At 41.9% G+C, this 9,439-nt stretch overlaps 1 long non-coding RNA gene across 1 annotated transcript; it reads right to left on the bottom strand.

Moving 5' to 3' along the window:
- Nucleotides 1-1,899: 1,899 nt before the first annotated feature.
- On the bottom strand, nucleotides 1,900-3,243 carry LOC103631826 (uncharacterized). Its single transcript, XR_555517.2, has 3 exons — nucleotides 3,040-3,243; nucleotides 2,118-2,181; nucleotides 1,900-1,990 (listed from the first exon to the last, which is right to left on the bottom strand). It is a non-coding gene; the product is annotated as an uncharacterized lncRNA (long non-coding RNA).
- Nucleotides 3,244-9,439: the final 6,196 nt, after the last annotated feature.

Here is a 9,439-nt window from a genome sequence, read left to right as displayed (position 1 = left end):
CGAGAATAATCATCCACAATTACAAGACAATACTTACTCCCGCCGATGCTTATGTAAGCGATCAGGCCGAATAGGTCCATGTGGAGTAGCTCAAGCGGCCTGTCGGTCGTCATGATGTTCTTGTGTGGATGATGAACACCAACTTGCTTCCCTGCTTGACATGCGCTACAAACCCTGTCTTTCTCAAAATGAACATTGGTTAGTCCCAAAATGTGCTCTCCCTTTAGAAGCTTATGAAGATTCTTCATCCCAACATGGGCTAGTCGGCGGTGCCAGAGCCAACCCATGTTAGTCTTAGCAATTAAGCAAGTGTCGAGTTCAGCTCTATCAAAATCTACTAAGTATAGCTGACCCTCTAACACTCCCTTGAATGCTACTGAATCATCACTTCTTCTAAAGACAGTAACACCTAAATCTGTAAAAAGACAGTTGTAGCCCATTTTACACAATTGAGAAACAGAAAGCAAATTGTAATCTAATGAATCTACAAGAAAAACTTTGGAAATAGAATGGTCAGGTGATATAGCAATTTTACCCAATCCTTTGACCAAATCTTGATTTCCATCCTCGAATGTGATAGCTCGTTGGGGATCTTGGTTTTTCTCGTAGGAGGAGAACATTTTCTTCTCCCCTGTCATGTGGTTTGTGGACCCGCTGTCGATGATCCAACTTGAGCCCCCGGATGCATAAACCTACAAAACAATTTTAGGCCTTGTTCTTAGGTACCCAAACGGTCTTGGGTCCTTTCACATTAGAAACAAGCACCTTGGGTACCCAAACACAAGTCTTTGACCCTTGTGTTTGCCCCAACATATTTGGCAACTACTTTGTCTGATTTGTTAGTTAGCACATAGGATGCATCAAAAGTCTTAAATGAAATGTTATGTTTATTTGATGTAATAGGAGTTTTCTTCTTAGGCAATTTAGCACGGGTTGATTGCCTAGAACTAGGTGCCTCACTCTTATACATAAACTAGGTAGATGCCCGTGCGTTGCAACGGTATACAAAATATTCAACAAATTGTTAATGCACAAAAAATAACACCACATATTTCAGTTACACCAAAAAACGATACATTCCCCGCTTGCAAGGTTAGGGCCGCATTTTCTTCCTACTTTGCACCTCAGCGAACAACAAAAACCAAAGAACCATACAGTCCATAGACGCACTTGCACACTTGAAGAACACTACACATCTCGTTATCCTCCCATACACCTGAACAACATGAGCCTGATTCCTGCGCATCTATTCCTCGATGTTGTTCACATTAATAAGGGTCTAAGAGTGGGGATGGGTTGCAACAACATACAAAATATTAATATATAATGGTTACATAGAAACTAAACATATATACTATCATCAATCTCAATATCCTACAATTCCTTTGTCAAGAATCAATATCTGTTACTATAAACAACGGTGAGGGGGCACCAGAGGCCTGGGAACCGCGAGCAGGCGCGGCAGCGGTGCACTGCATTAAACATTGTGACATCAGGATCAATGTATTATGTTGCCTACTTGTATGTAGATGAAATTCTAGATACATATATTTTACTATGTACTTAGACATGATGTATATATCTAGGTGCATAGCAAAACCTATATGCACATAAAAGTTAGAACGACTTACAACTTGGAATGAAGTAGATGGCTTGTCACCAACCTGCAATATAAAGGATGCCCGGTACAATTGGTTAATAAAAAGCTGACAAGGGATGATGCAGGAAACAAATACACTACTTATGTAGCAACAATCAACCAAAAACATTTTCAACAGATTCCTCTACTGTATTTGCATGTTCCCCCTTTGCATTGTTAAATGTAGAAAGTATAACCATATAATAATAGAAGAAAACCAAAACAGAAACCCACCTAAAAAACTTTCGAGACTTTAACCTTAGCTAGCTCGCTCAATGTAGTGTCCCTTGATCTTGCTATCACGTTTTGCAATATTTCAGTAGTGCTGCCCAGTCAGAAGCAAATTTTAACCTTATAAATTTAAAACTAACATCATCAGATTCGTTGTTGACCAAAGAATTGTTCTAATAAAACAAAATGAGCATCATAATTTCAAATAAGAGTACACTGGAGAAAGGTGGGTGGGTGTATTTCATACCAGACAAATTACTCAGGTTCAGATTCAGTGGCAACTTATCATCCATTACATTAGATGAAGAGACCTGTTTTGCACGGAACATAGCAGCATAAGAGAAGAGGTAACAATGCTATAGCCTATAGCAGACACAGAAAAACCAATAGCAACACTTCTTGGCATGCTGTTAATTGTTTAGAGACAAACAAATACAAATTGAATATATTTTATTTTTTAGATACACACTTAGATATATGCTATGTCAAGACATGTAATAAAAACAATGTATCAAGTAATCAAGTAAAACAAAAAACGTCTCATAATTTAAAATAGGGTACTGACGATCGATACAGGTGCGCTTCCTAAAATAAATCCTCCACCCAAACCACTACTCTATGTAGCAATCTACCCATGGATTCTCTGCTTCCTTGTCGAGTTCTAGATCATGATATTTTTGACCATTGGTTTACAAAGAGAGGCTAGCCATACTGCTGCAGATAATGAAGAAAATTTCTGGTTTCTGGTGAGGAACACTGGAGGACTGATGAACCAGAGTTGCAATTTCAGAAAAAAACCTCTACTTCTATAGAGCCCCTCGCAACCACTACTACTGGTGTTGTAGCTAAAATTCTCTAATATGTTTTTATTGTGATGTGTTCATCTAATATCTGTGTGATTCGAATTGAACCCTCTTAATACCAATCCATCTCTTAGGCTAGGTTGGATAGAGTAGCAATTTTCCTTGTTTGTCAATGCAAGGGATGCTACAATTATGAAGACTACAGTTGTTGTGCAGGTGCATTGCATACAGCTCAGCTCACATTAGTTACACGCCACAACACAGATCAGAATCCATACCAAACACAAAACAACCGTACAAACAACTACCCAAACCACATTGATGGAATGTTGCAATTTGTAGCCACTCTAAATTAGTGAAGTTTACCTAGTTCCTTTGAAGAATGGAAGCAGTCGTCGAAGTGACTTCCGAATTCTTCTTTCGCTTTCTCAAGGAGGCCTGAGCCCTTGTGCAAGATCTTTTCAACGACTCACTTCATATCCCCTTGAAGCTTCTCAGTCGTCATTTCAGCATCTATATATTAACTCACCGGCCAAATTAAGTTCAGGGAGCAGGAAAATGAATTAAAAGTACATCGTGCATTGGTTACTTAAGACAACAAATGTGCAAGTAATATGCAAGGCACGATCTGCAATTACATCTAAATTCATCTCTAAAACCTTCCTACAAATAGGATTGCTTCTTCTCTATGCTTTCTAGAATGTGGTATATCTGTCACATATCAGAGCCAACAGTTCTAGTTTCTTTACTTTGACCAAAATGTGTGCGGTCCAAATCAAGGCAATACTGAGGAGAGAGACAGTAACATACTGCTTTGGAATTTGTACAAATAGCATTATGAAGTAAAATGTTAAGTAATATAATGGAATGGCATACACTTTTTGAATTTGTACTACTTCCTTCAGAACTCCCGCTTCCACTCTCACTATATTAGAGATAGTGGATTCAATAATTTATCTGTTAGTATAACAACAAAATTAAAGAAATTACCTTTGTGAAGAACCTTCATTGGAGGAAGAAGTTGAGGGCTTTGCCGGTGACTTGTTATTTTTTACTGCAACAACATCCAGACTACCTAAGCTTCCTTTTGATCTCTTGAGGGGAGCCTTCCGCTTATTTTTATTTGATTTATCTGTCGCTGTACCACCAGCACCTGATGTCTCACAACATAACCCAATCAAAAAGAAAATCTTATCTGCTTTGAGGAGACAGATGGCATAAACATAACTCAAACAAATAATTTCCTATGTAATAAATATAAATGACAGATAACAGTTGAGATGGAAAGCTTTAGAAAGGAAGCAGTGAAATAATGCATCCATTCTGCAACAATCAATAGATCAAATAAAAGGTGCCCATTAACTTACTGGAGTTTGAACTGTCCCGTTTGCATAGGATAAGGAATGTATGGGTGTTACTGATTTAACTGTCCCAGTAGGCGGGGTCGTTACTGACTTACTGTACATCTCGACCGCCCTCGCAGCGGCCTCTGCTCTCCTAGTCTGGCGCGCCATTACGGCCGCGGCCGCGAGTCCCCAGTCGCGCTCCAGGCTAGCCGCGACGCGCTCCTCCGTTGAGCAGACGCGCGTGGCCCATTCCGCGCGGCTGCGACGCGTACGGTTGCCAAAGCAGACGCGGCCCCGGCCCCGGCTGCACTTGGTGGTTAGGCGTGCCTTCATGCCTGGGGTCCTGGTGGACACACCGCCGTGCACGATTCGGTGGAGCAGCTCGAGGAGGTCCTTGAGGTAGCCAAAGTCGGCGAGGGTGCAGCGTTGAGGGCCAGCGTGCGCGGGTGCCGCGCGTGGAGCCAGAGTGCGGAGGCGTAGAAGCCCTCGCGGTCGGACTTGCCGCTCCCACGCACGCCGCGAAGATAGCCTAAAAGAACTCATGTTTCTGAAAGTAGACTCCAATACCTAAACTGGCATGGAACTGCATGCTCAATTATGAATTTGTATCCATAGTAGCATTAGAAGTAGACATAATGCAATAGAAAAAGGAACTGAACAAACCTCAAGAAGTAGTAGATCAACAAACATGTTCACTTCCCTCGGTTCCTTGTGCTGTTTTAGTTGAACATACAAAGAAAAAGGAAATGCAAATTTGAGCAACAAAACCTGAAAAAGCAAAATCACTGGTTACAAATATCCTGTTGAATACAAAGGCTAACCTTAATCCAAACCGGTGTTGTAAATCGCTTACTAAGAAGTTTGGAGATCTTCTGAGTCTTCATATTTATGTACTGCTCCAAGGAACACAATATTCAGTTATTGACACTGTCAGATCAACTTTAAAAAATGTACAAAGCAGAAAAGATTAAACTATTTCAGGTTACAAGCAGTGGAGTTTCTGATTATGCTCCCATGGCACAGAAGATTCACTTCACATGCAAACTGAGACTTGGCTGCTTAGAGACTGAAATTGGTTGTGGTTTTGGAAACAAACTTCTAGAGAAAGTAATGGTATGGTACTATAGATACTATGTTTTCATGACACAAGGTACCATGCATGCATGTACTAACATTGCTTACCAAGTTAAACGTATCTAGTTATCCAAAATGCAATAAATTTATGATTCTCAAAAACTGAATGACTAAACTGTGCACACATAGCACTGTTTGCCTATTACAAGAGTGCACCCAACTTTTTGTAAAAAGAAGATCCAAAAGTGCAAAAGAAAATACTACTCTGCAAGCCTTCTTTGCTATCTTCATGTGGTTATTTAATTCCATACTGCAGTTGATGAGAAGCAAAGAAAATAAACCACCATGCGGGACAGTGAGATAAAACCTCTACAAAAAGGCCAGTAACAATGAAAACATTCCCTAGCGTTTTCTTCTTCTGAATCGCAATATGTCTTCTTCTGAATCACAAAAAGTTGGCGTGTATTTGAATCATAGTATGTCACTTCAACTCTAAATCACAGTAAAGCAAAAAAAGAATACAATAATTTAACTATGTGATCCACAAAACAAACGTTAGAACTGAACATCATGTACAAACTTTAGATTGATGTATAGTATTCAAATTTTAATTATACTACCATCTAGTAAAATGTAACTTACAGAAGGCGCAAAAAATATCTTTTTTATATTGATATTTTTCCTGTGTGTATCATGCAATCTAGTGCAGTTCATATTGGTTTTGGCATGTTAAAAGACACAGTAACCATTAAAAAGAATCTAGAAAACTGAAATTCAAAGTGCAAACATAAGGCTACTGAAAAACCAATAGTAATGATCTTTGAGTGTGTGACGACAACTCAAATCTGGGCTTCCCTTACCATATAGGAAAATTTTGGTTAAGCAACAGAAAAATGGTATGCTAAATGTGATTTCTGCATCTCCTATTTTGTGTATTTGGATACTTAGAAATGATATTTGTTTTCAGAGAATAGATGGGTGTAATGAGTTCTCTGCGTGATTCTAAGTCAAAAACAATATGTTCATATCTGAAACAGAATAGTATAATTAACACCTAATGAACAAGCCTCATGAGCAAAACAAAAAAATGATGAACCAAAAAAAAAAGTAAAACAAGTATAGTGCAAATTTCAGAAGTAAAAAAGAAGTCAAAATTATTCTAGGTTAAGATTTTAGAAGTGAAATACAAGGGCGGCTTATTTTGATTTGCAAAGAAGCAAACATGGAAGCACCTGCTGGTTTGCACTCCAGCGACAAAACAGACTTCTCAGGAGAGAGCGCTCTTTATCAGAAAGAATATACTGCGAAAGGCCCTCCCCAGTCCCCCAATACCAGGGGTAGCACCACCAGAAAGAACATACTACGAAAGGGCGCTCTTTATCAGTTACCATGACCAGTCACCAGCAGTCCAACATTGTGGTAAGAACACAAGAGGCCAAGAGACCGTGCCAGGCAGAGCGACGTCCGAATAACTGGTCATCATAGCAGCCCATGGCCATCACTATCAGATGGTGAAGAAAGATCTTGAGACACATTGAAGACTCCTCTAGTTATTGCAGATGCTACAAAATGGTGAGCCCCCACGAGCTTTCTATTGCAGGATACCGATGGAAAGTCATTTGTAACCTCACAAATGCCAGAGTAGTGAGCAGGTACTGGATAACTATCAGTTGATTAGCATCAAGAGCCTATTGCAGGATCTATTCCTGTGCCACTACAAACACTATTTAAAACATAGGACATGAAAAGGACAACAATCTACATGGAGCTGATCTATACTGTATTAGTATAGAATACCATAGTAAAACTAATTAGATTTCATGGATTTCAAATGAAAGAGAATTCATGGTCCAATAACCAGGGAAACAATATAGGTAAGATATAAAAATAGAACCATAAAACCATACTTATAGTTTAAACAAAACCCTTGGTTAGTTCAGACGAATAGTTCAACCTACAGATTCTTGCAAGAAATAAGTAGCAGCATGCCACCATACAGCCCATGCATAGCTCAGGCTGCTCTACCGCTCCAGACCGTATATGTAAGCAGCAGCCTTTGCTATCTTGATTTGGCAAACCTGCACACACATGGTTTTCAAACTATGCTAGCAAAATTCTAATACGCTGGTACTGGTAGGCTAGGTACGACCTAAAGAAGTAAACATGCTTGAGGGCTCGATAAAATTGCCATAATGTTATTCCTAAAAAGAAATTGCCAAACTTGCACAATGGTCTCCAAATTTGCACATGTTAATGGTCTCCAAATTTGCACATGTGGCCCACCGAGTGTTCAGTCCATGTTACCATGGAGAAAGAGCAGTTTGCCAATGTAGCTAGCTGACTTCACAGGACACGGTCGTCTTTGGTGTCAAACATTATCAACAAGAAGATCCGACAATCCAACTAACTCATGGCAACGACATTCTGAAAGACCATGTAGCTAGCTATTTTTTCATCAACAGAACACTGCTGTTACTTTTACTTCCTTTCAGCCATATTGTACAAATATACCTAAAAGACTGCAATGCAGAACTCAGTATGTTAGCTTAAACTGTATGATTAAATTATAAAGTTTATCTACAGTATGACGTGCATTTTAATGTGACTACAGAAGACATAACTTTTCCTTGGATTTCTCTATTCCAGTAACCATACCAGCAAGTAGGCAACTGCTAACGAAGTTAGAGGAGGAACTATTTAGTTCGCAGGCAAAGAAAGACAAAACTGCCACAGACACAACATGGTAAACTATGTACGACCTCACAAATTAGTTTGTGTTTGATCCACAATTTTCATGATATATATCACCCAACAGAAAATGCAATAGCAAATAAAACTCACCAGCAAGCAATTTTCATGCCCTTCACCACTTAACAGAAAGAATACAACAACAGATAAAACTCAGTAGCAAGCAATTTTCATGTCCTTTACCACTTATCAGAAAGAATGCAACAATAGATAAAACTCACCAACAAGCATATTAGCAGCAAGGGTATGTAATTAATGAAAGGTGTCCAAATCCCTGAAAAATGTGACCACACATTGGTGAACTGAATAATATTTCAACAGGAGCAGTACATAACTATAAATTGCAGAATACTTAATTATGATGCCACATCAAGGAATTTAAAAAAGCAAGAACTAATAAGGATAATACACTATACACATCATCCAACCTTACATAACTAATAAGGATAATCTCTGCAGAAATCCAAACCATGACCACAAAGGCTGAAGCAGAGAAACGGGCTAAATCCAAACCATGGCCACGACTAATCTCACTACGGCCATGCTGAGATTTGGATATGTTTGTAAGGTGCTCGTGTGCTAGATGGAGAAAAGCAGCACAACCTGAACCCTGCAGCTACCCCGGAATCCGCCGCCTCCCTTCGAGACGAATCTAAGATCGGAGAGGCAAAATAGTGGAGGTTCCATATCATGGAAGAATCCTGCACCCTGAAGGCAGCTCGAGAGAGAGAAGGGAGGGAGAAGAGCTATGGATCCGGCACGAGAGGGGGGACTGGAGCAGCAAGATCCTGTGCCACTGACCTCTCTGCCGATGTGGTGCCTCACATCTTGGATCCTTGAGAGCTGATTACAGCTTGAAGCCACTAACGGCGGCGGCGTGCAGACCCGTGTGGATGCAGGGGGACGGAGGAGCAGTGGGTGGGGAGGCGGGAGGCGGGGCGACGATGGCTGTGGAGGGAAGAGCGAGAGGTAGGGTTGGTAGGCAAAGTGGCGCCAGAGCATCTGGTACTCGCGGGCGGAGGTGATCCCCATGGCCGACTTCACCACCACCGCCCTCCAGTCGATGCGCCGGCCATCAGCGTGCTGCGCCACCTCCTGCAGCGCCGTCAGGATCGTCCCTGGATGGTACCTGCGGGGGGGAGAAAGGTTGCAAGCGACGCAGTGAAGTAAAACCCTAGATGAAAGCCAGCCGCCTGGGGAGAGAACAGGAGGACGGGCTAGGGGAGGACGGGGGCACCTATGGAGGAGGAGTCAGACGTCGTCCTCAGAGAGGTGCCGCTTTCGTTTCCCCTTGCACGCCGCCAGAGCCGCAGCTGCCATCTCCGACCAGGTACACGTGCCGCCCCACCTCCACGGCACGCGCGTGCGCGAACGCGGCGCCGCCGCAGCGCGTGGGCAGGGGCAGCGCGACGACCTCGAGTGAGGACGCGGAGGCGGAGGCGCGCGGGTGGAGGAGCAGCTCCCGTCGCGCAAGGAAAGGGGGAGCGGGGCGCACGAGCAGCCATGGATGGAAGCCGGCGCTGCTGGGGGAGTGAGGCGCGACTGCCATGGATCGGCGAGATTCTCGCGTCACGCAAGGAAAGGGGGAGCGGGGTGAT

This window comes from Zea mays, chromosome 1, assembly GCF_902167145.1.
Source record: "Zea mays cultivar B73 chromosome 1, Zm-B73-REFERENCE-NAM-5.0, whole genome shotgun sequence".
In the NCBI taxonomy this organism is placed as follows: Eukaryota; Viridiplantae; Streptophyta; class Magnoliopsida; order Poales; family Poaceae; genus Zea; species Zea mays.
The sequence above is the reverse complement of the archived record's forward strand: the minus strand, read 5'-3'. Positions and strand labels throughout refer to the sequence as shown.